At 33.2% G+C, this 9,935-nt stretch overlaps 1 long non-coding RNA gene across 1 annotated transcript; it reads right to left on the bottom strand.

Annotated features, from left to right (window-relative positions):
- Positions 1-755: 755 nt before the first annotated feature.
- Positions 756-3,882, bottom strand: LOC143052560 (uncharacterized). The gene is made up of 3 exons (XR_012971150.1): positions 3,680-3,882; positions 2,594-2,814; positions 756-1,405 (listed from the first exon to the last, which is right to left on the bottom strand). It is a non-coding gene; the product is annotated as an uncharacterized LOC143052560 (long non-coding RNA).
- Between the last annotated feature and the right edge of the window lie 6,053 nt (positions 3,883-9,935).

The raw sequence follows: 9,935 nt of genomic DNA on the forward strand, positions 1-9,935 counted from the left end.
ATATATATATATATATATATCAGTTTAAAAATTTGCACAACGGTACTGATATAAGATGTTATAATACGAAAATGTTGTTATTAAATCGTGTTGACAAATATTTCGACTCAACATTCACAAGTTTTAAAAACTTGTGACAACAAGTTTTAAAAACTTGTGACACTTGAAGAAGGCCATTTGTTGAGCCGAAATATTTGTCAACACGATTTAATAACAACATTTTCGTATTATAACATCTTATATCAGTACCGTTGTGCAAATTTTTAGACTGATATAATTTTTTTCTTATCTGCATAGTATCGCCTATTCTAGACGATCCGGTACGTAGTAAATTTGCTAGTTGGTCCTTTCTATAGACTTTTATATATATATATATATATATATACACACATATATATGTAGAATAAAACAATAAGTCTGTATATATATATATACACACACATATATATGTAGAATAAAACAATAAGTCTGTATATATATATATATACACACATATATATGTAGAATAAAACAAAGTACCTGCATATATGCCTTGTGAAACAATTTTTCTTTTCTTTTATATTGCTGTACATATTTAAATCGAATTGGCCCGAGAACACAGTTATTTCCTAGTGCATTTCTTTTAGACAATAAATTCAAATTAAAAAAATCGCACCTGCTTTCTTTTTACAGTGTAGTTTACTGCTAGTGGGACACATAATATCAAAAGGATAGAAGCTTCTACCAGCTCTAACTTAAAATATTGACAAAAAGTCCCGAATCCAATTATTTATTACGCTAGCTCGTGAAACAGTCTCGAATCTGTACACGTAGTAAGCTATGCATACAAATCTTGATATCCCATAAGTAAAGTTCGTTTATAAACGTACAGGTTACGTTTCAGATGTTTGAATGAGCAAGAATTTTGTAAAAGTTGAGAAGAACTTTTGTCTAATTGAAATCCGCTGCTATTCATAACCTTAATTACGTATGAAATTGGTCTATTATTTACATGGTTTAAACCTCCTTGTCCTGGAACGGCCCAACTTAAAATGACACCTTCTTTAGCATGTCTGAATATATTGTCCAAAAATATACTCTCATATTGCTTTGGTATATGCTCGGCTACTTCAATTGACATAACCCAATCCCACACTGGTAGTCCATATTGAGGAATTGTAAGGTCCATATATTTGACATTTCCTTTGCTCTCTTCCTCGGAAAATGGTCCCCCGTCGTATGAATCGTATGATTTTATCTTTTTTAATTTTAAAAGCTCGTTTTTATACTGCCCAGTTCCGTCTCCGAAGCTTGCAACAGTTTTTCCTTGTAAAAAGTCGGACAATGCAGGAATAAGTGATGTATCTGCTCCATTATGATTACCTCGTTTACAATATCCCCCTCCTTCAACTGTTGGCTTTCGTCTCTGAAAAATGATAAAATAGAAAATAACAATAAAAAAAAAAAAAAAATTATTCCAAAAAATAGAAATTTAAAATCTGATGAGATACAATTTAAAAAAGAATGAATGTCCGGTAACGCTGGCTTAAACGATGAAAATGTCCTCAAAAAAATTTACAGCGAGCCAAACTTTCCACTTGTAATACAGTAATTTCAAGTTGTCAACAGAACTAATATTCCGGCTGTCGTGTGAAGTTTTATACAGTTTTGATAATAATGCTCCAAAATGATCTATGTACATTTTATTTGGTTTTCAATATTCAAGTTTGGTTCTAAACTATGGGCATATTCGGTTACCCGCCATCTTGTCAGATCTATCTAGGTGTGCCGAACGGACCTGCATTTTTTGGACCTGTACATCGAACAAAAAAAGCGCATGCCGTACACACTTAAGGTGGTACCCAACACTTTCATTTAAATTAATTTGGCTATTTACTTTGACCCTTTGACAAAAATATAAGTATTTCAAAAAATTTGAACCAAGCATTTTATCAGAAAAATTACACTGTTTATATAGCAGTTTGACAAACACTAATTTTGATCATTGAGAAGCTTAATATTCCCTTAACAACACAACGTCATGAAAACATTTAGGTGATTTTACAGAGTTATCTCCCTGTAGTGTTAGGTACCATCTTAAATACCTAACAAACGTTTGAATGGGATATGTAATGATATTAAAACTTTTCCCATATAAAACATACATGATGTTTACAGTGTACGTTGCGCACCTAAGGGTTGACTGGAATTCGAAAATATCATCACCTGGATTTCTCAGTAAAGTAGTAAAAACAGTAAAACTCATTGGCAAGCTAATAAGGCACCAAGTTGGCTTTGTGTGTAAAAAACGCAGTAAAGCCGGATGATTCGTGTAGAAAGAATAATCGACTCTCTGTACATTACAGAACTCTCGTAACAACAATTTGATTGGTCCTTATATCTCTGCTCCGTTCTAACATGACGTGTTCTATTTTCAGTGGCAGTTCAAATTCCTCAGAGGTCCATCATCGCGATTAACCTACTGACTCTACAGAACCTAATATAATTAAATGTTATGTTAATTCGCGTTTATGTCCTAACCCCCCCCCCCCCCCGTTTTTGGTATGTTTTCTATTAAAAATAACGTTAAACACACAATATTTTTTTGTAGTACCTCACACTGCAGCTTCCCCATCTTTTTGCTCAGTTTATTCAGCATCTCTGAGACAGTATTACGTTGATTGCGTACATTGACAATGTTAGAATCATTCTGTCCTATGTCGTCTCTATTTCTCAAGGTTGCATAGTATAAACCAAGTATTATGTTCACAGAGAGTAATAATAACAGTATATTATTGGCATTGTTGTTCATCATATTTGAACTGTCGTGGACATCTAAAAAAGTTTTAAAAAAGCAATTTAAATTAAAACTTTTTTTGCCTATTTTTCTCTATTCTCTTATCGAAGCACCCTTTTATTTTCTGATCTTTTCTTTTTGTTGACCCATTTACTGTCTGCATGTGGCCTTAGACAAGTGCAACCTGTATGATATAGTAAGCTGTATAGGATGTCACGGTATGACTTGACTCTGGACAATTAAAAAGAGAAAACACCGGACTAAATAAACTCATCATAGATACCAGGACTAAATTTTGTATATACGCCAGACGCGTGTTTCGTCTTCAAAAGACTCACCAGTGACGCTCGAATCCAAAAAAGTTAAAAAGGCCAAATAAAGTACGAAGTTGAAGAGCATTGAGGACCAAAATTCCTAAAAGTTTTGCCAAATACAGCTAAGGTAATATATGCCTGAGGTAGAAAAGCCTTAGTATTTCAAAAAAAATCAAAATTTAGTAAACAGTTAATTTATTGATAACCATATCAATGATAATTCATGTCAGCACAAAAAGTGCTGACTATACTGGGGTGGTGATACCCTCGGGGAAATAAATCTCCACCAGCAGTGGCATCGACCCAGTAGTAGTAAATAAACTCATAATTTATTCTACATAAATTGAAAATAGATGAATAATGGCAAGAAAGCAACTGTTGGTTCTCGCTCTTGACTACAACTTAAAGGTTGGGGACGTGATAAATATAAAATTGGCGGGTTTCGATATGTTTAAATATACCGAACTTTAGTGGATGTTGTTTCACTGGCAATCATACCATATCTCCTTATTTGTAATGCAACGTAAATTAGAATGATTGATATTTTCTAAAATAAAATCAAAAGACACACAATTATATAGTTACTTACCTTTTCCTAATTTTGTTTACGTAATGCCATCTTATTACTGAGTAGAATCTATTAATTGTGTTCTTAGTTGTGTCTTTATTTTGTATTTACCTCAGACAAACAGTGTCATTGAACAACGAAAGAAAATATACCATATACTGTGTTTTAAATGGTGTCCTGTTAAAATCGATGTTTAAATCTACAATATAACTCAAACAGTTTTTATAAATAGAAGTGCTAGACACGCAACTGTCATAACTGTAATGGTGATTTAAAATATTCTATAAAACGCCAATCGGTCCCAAATCTGATATCTGGTTCAAACTATACTGAACAAGTAAAAAAAAGCACCAAATATCGGCATTTATATTAAATGTTGTTTATTTTTTTAATTATTCAAACATAATATTAATAATTATACCACTAGTGGTTCATCTTAAACTCATAAATCGATAAAGATCTGACAATGCCATGGGGAAAAAAACGACAATACAAAAATTAAACAATCACATTATGGTCTAAAACACAACAGAAAAACTAAAAACTGAACAGCATGATCCCACCAAAAAGTCGGGGTGGTTGTGTGTGCCTCGGAAGGATATGCAGATCCTACTCAACATGTGGTACCGGTCGTGATACTTATGTAGGTTAAAACCTGATATTAAGTCTAATTTGGTAAAAAGTAAAATAACCAAAATACTGAAATCTGAGGAAAATTCAAAACGGAAATCTCTAATCAAATGGCAAAATCAAATGATAAAATACATCAAACGAATGGACAACAACTGTCATATTCTGGTAGACATTCTCAAATGTAAAAAATGGTGGATTGAACCTGGTTTTAATAGCGCTAAACCTCTCGCTTGTATGACAGTCGCATCAAATTCCATCATTTTATTTATAAGGATGCGTGAATAAAACAGACATGATAGGTAATATTGTCAAAATAGGGATACAGCCATCGGTAGGTCACATTCGAAGAAAAACAGCATTGTGGTTATGACAATATTGAGACATATCCGTTATAATCTGTCAAATAGATATAACAATGTATTGAATCATGGTCAATCACATTGAAATTGCGTTCGTAAATTTATCGAAGAAACAACCTCAACTTTAACAGTTAATAAACATTATCCTAAATGGGCAATTAATTTAACTTGAAAAGGAACTAGTCTTAAAATGTTGGCTTTCCGGATAAAATTTTTCTTGTCTGAGCCTCTCTTTTAAAATGGTGAAGATATTAGATGATTATAACTTGCATTCCATGATCCTTAATTTCTTTTCCGCGCTTTTTGGGGAGTGGGGGTGGGGCTGTATCCTCAGGTATAGTTTACAACTAAAATCTAGACACTTTGGGGATCAACACTGGGTGTTTAGCAAGCGGTGAATGATCAATCAATTTTGAGATTGATAATTTATTTAATTTGGGATTTAAATATACATATTTGAACTCAAATTCGAAAGGAAAAATAAAATACAGTTTTCGTATGGTCTATAATGTTTAAAAAGATGCAGTCCAAAAATTGTCACTTTTTTTAATTTAAAATCGTTAGGGTAAATTTCTTATTTTTAGAAAGGACCTTTTCAAACAAACTTCCAATCTTTTGATTTTCACAGTATAACATCTTCATGTTCTAATACATTGAGGTTGTAATAACACTAATGGCTTATTATCATAGAAGTATTATAATATTTCCTTGATAGATTGCTGCAGTTTTGAATTATAATGGGCTCGCAACGAACAGTCTTAACAAAATATTACTATTTGATTTTTAAGGATAAACAGTTGTGACGCTTTTGTTGTTGTTTAGTATATAAAACAGAAAATATTCTCAATGTGAAATCTCAATATTCTATTGATTATCTATAGAATAACTTGAAGAAAGGATAATTGCCATACTGTAAAGAATATGAACTTAAATCTACATTTTCGGGTAAAAAAATTGTATAATATTGTATTATAATGTAAAACAACATAACGTCTACTTATTGACCTGTTTTACCTGATTATTAATGACAAAGGTCGCTATTGTGTGTTGCTTTTGAAAGGAAAACGTAATGATTTTATTGCATAATTTTACAAAGATTATTTCAATTTGATAGAAATATGATTCCAAGTGTTCATGACTCTCCCAATATCTCTTTAACAAAATATCCCCTTTTTTCTACCACCACCAACATGCATACACATGTGATTAATCATAGCCGATTATACCGATAAGTTGTAAATGGATAAAATATCGAACTGGCCTATAATGGAAGGCAGACACATGTCGTTCGTTCTTAGAAGACAGGTGAATTTTTCTCTTATTTCGTTATAATGGAAGTATATTCTTTTACTGTACTGGGGTCGGTTTTAAAAAAAAAAAAACTTACGACTAAGATTGGTCTTAAGTCATGAACAAATCAGTATACTTACGATTAATCTTAGTCGTAAGTTTTTTTGGTGAAATCTACTTCTGATATTTATTGTACATCCTTTTATGTACCTTCACTTCCGTTCGAGTTTACACTGAATTAGAAGATTATGGTAATTTTTTTCCCGCTAACTTATAATGAGCAATTCCCCAAAACAGAAACCTCGGTAATGTTCAACTTTTGTTATATTTGGTGGTCATGGTTTCTGTTCAATTGTTTATACATGTAAACTTGTGCAGGTTCGGGGGGCAAGAACATTTAGAAAATAAATATGGAAGGCTGATTAGGGCTAAATATAAAAAAAAATCCTGTTAAAAAAAGAGAGCGAACGTTTTACTCATAAAATTGCAGGATTTGAAACCAGCGAGTTAAAATGTAGCATAAAAGGTGAACATAAAGTATTCAACCGTTAAAATTCCCCCCTAATTCCCCCCTATAATATCAAAATAATTATTTCTTTAGCTCAACTACAATATTTTCATATTACATGTAAGATGTTTAGAAACGCCCTTTCACTTATTAATATAACGGTAACATGACCATGAGATCAAAATCAAATAATTTATCTTATTTCATGGTCTTTTTAGCTATTCAAATAAAAATATTTTAAATATTTAAAACACGCAATTAAAGAAAAAAATACTTTGATATTGATGATATTTTTAAAAGACACGCACATTGTACCAATGGTATATATTGGTATATATTGGCAACACAAAGAGAAGGAAGGAAAATTATAAAAAAACAAAAAACAAAACAAGACTTTTACATACTGATGTCTGGTTTCAAGTACATGTATCTATATAGATTATTATACAAGATATTTTAAAAGGAATGACTGCAATATTTTTTCTATCTATGAAGAAATAAAATAAAAATGTGCTGAACACTCGCGTAGCGGGTAATTTTAAAGTGTGCTCCACATTCTTGATGTTATTTCGTAAGGACCAAAGTAAATGCTGAAAAAACGTTGTTGACGTCACTGTCACATGTTAAAATTATGTTTATGAGCTGATAGACAAGACACTGTCAGCCAATCAGAAAACTCGTTACATCCAAAATTATTTTTTTTTAACAATATTTTTCAAAAATTAGACATAAATACACAAATGATGTACCTATAACGTATTATTACCTTGTTAAGAGTGTAACTACTGACCATTCATCTTCTGTTAATCGATATGGGGCGAGTTTTTAATCGATTATCAAAAATGTTTCTTGATTTTGTTGTTGATGCTAAGTTATATTGAATATATAAGGGGACTGAGGGTGGCGGATTCGATATCGAGATCAATACAAAATCTTTTTCCTGTAAGATATTGAAAACATAAATAAATATTTTTTTTAGTTTCAGAAAAATGATTTGCCCAATGAAAAAAACCTAGCCACTACAAAACAAGAGTGCACACGCTGAAATGTCTCGCCTTCTATACTAATCATTGATATTATGTTGATAGTCCTAAGTATAAAGCTAAGCTTTATTACAACTGTCACATAAACTTAACATTAACCAAGATAACTAAACAAAGACCAATAAATCTTGAAAATGAGGTCAAGGTCAGATGAACCATACCAGGCAGACAAGTACAGCTAACAATGCTTCTATACAACATATATAGTTGACCCATTACTGATAGTTTAAGAAAAATAGACCAAAACACAAAAACTTAACACTGTGCAATGAACCGTGAAAATGAGGTCACGGTCAAATTAAACCTGCGCGACTGACATAAAGATCATAAAATATTTCCATACACCAAATATAGTTGACCTATGGCATATAGTATTAGATAAAAAGACCAAAACTCAAAACTGAACTTTGACCACTGAACCATGAAAATGAGGTCAAGGTCACATGACATCTGCCCGCTAGACATGTATAGGTTACAATCATTCAATACAACAAATATAGTAGACCAATTGCATATAATATGAGAAAAACAGATCAAAACACAAAAATTTAACTATAACCACTGAACCATGAAAATGAGGTCAAGGTCAGATGATACCTGCCAGTTGGACATGTACACCTTACAGTCCTTCCATAGACTGAATATGCTAGCCCTATTGCTTATAGTATCCGAGATATGGACTTGACCACCAAAACTTAACCTTGTTCACTGATCCATGAAATGAGGTCGAGGTCAAGTGAAAACTGTCTGACAGACATGAGGACCTTGCAAGGTACGCACTTATCAAATATAGTTATCCTATTACTTATAATAAGAGAGAATTCAACATTACAAAAAATTTGAACTTTTTTTTCAAGTAGTCACTGAACCATGAAAATGAGGTCAAGGTGATTGACGGAAACTTTGTAACATGAGCATCTATATACAAAGTATGAAGCATCCAGGTCTTCCACCTTCTAAAATATAAAGCTTTTAAGAAGTGAGCTAACACCGCCGCCGTAGCCGCCGTAGCCGCCGCCGCCACCGGATCACTATCCCTATGTCGAGCTTTCTGCAACAAAAGTTGCAGGCTCGACAAAAAAATGAAACATAATTGAATATGCCCAAGTCAGTTATAATTCAATTTGGCACTGAATAGACAATATTCGAGTTCGATGCATTTCCGTCAAAAACTTATAGTGAACATCATTCGTGCGTTTAGGAGCATCGTCACTTTCGTTCCCATGTGAAGCAAGTGGTTGGAAAACTATGATTCTATATAGTGCATGAATTATTCGGAAAATTTAATTCTCATAATCTGAGACTACTATTAGTAGTCTCAGTCATAATTGACAATCAGCACTACTGTCATTAGGGAATTGTGATTGAGTACCTATAGAACAAACAATATTTCTAGTTTATCCTGCACAATGACGATCACTTAGACGCTTGATAACCATTAATAGTGCAGGGACATATGTGATTCTCTCTATCGGATAAAATACGTCATAAAGGTTCGCATAATTGACGAGTTATGTTTTATCGGTGAAGGACAAACTCGAAAGTGGTTTATAACAAGTCTCTTTTTCGTCCTCTTTATAGGGCCGTGTTCCTTTTTAACCAAATTTTCTCATTCATCACACATGGATTGTTCACAGTCGAATTGTTCTAAAGGGTTTCTGTCTTCATGAACTATTTTACGATATTAATACACAAAAGCCCTGATAAGCTGCTTATCGCACTATATCTGATCTTTTACCTCTCTTAGATAGTTTTATGTTTGACGCAGTAATATTTTGTCGTTGCTGATAGTTTTCCAACGGGCACTGTGACATTACCGATACGTTCTGGTGATGCCTACGTCTCGAAACCTTGATATTATCGGAACAACTGAGCACGATGATATATAGCCGAGGAGAATACATATTTCCCTCTGTATGTTAATCTTACATACATATCTACCGATTGTCTTCAATAAAAGTTGTTGAAAATATTTTGGATTTTGCTCGTAAGCCTTTGGTGACTGGGGAATAGAAATATGGTCACTTGGTCTTCTCCCGACTGGCAGTAAAACGCTTGCCGAAGTGGGGCGTCCGTTTGGCTGTGCGGGATGTATTAAGTTCGCAGTCACGTCCGGTTAGAATGGGGACGTTAAATCCGATGTCTCGTGTAAAGAGAGTGCCACACTCTATGCACGTTAAGAACCCTTACAACAACTCTTTGAGGGCCCGTAGATGGCCTGTTGTAAGGCAAAATTTCTGGCCCTATCCAATATACCCTAATTTTCCAGTGGCAGTCGAAAATTCCCCGACCATCATCACTTATGGCCTCTATTATGACAAGACCTACCTATTGTATTTATTGTGAACGTGTTCTCGTCCTGAATATGCATGAAATATTTGACACTGGATGTTAAGCAACCAACAATCAATCAATCAATCGCGTAAGCCTTTGAGATTGTCAAA

Source organism: Mytilus galloprovincialis, chromosome 11, assembly GCF_965363235.1.
Source record: "Mytilus galloprovincialis chromosome 11, xbMytGall1.hap1.1, whole genome shotgun sequence".
Lineage (NCBI taxonomy): Eukaryota > Metazoa > Mollusca > Bivalvia > Mytilida > Mytilidae > Mytilus > Mytilus galloprovincialis.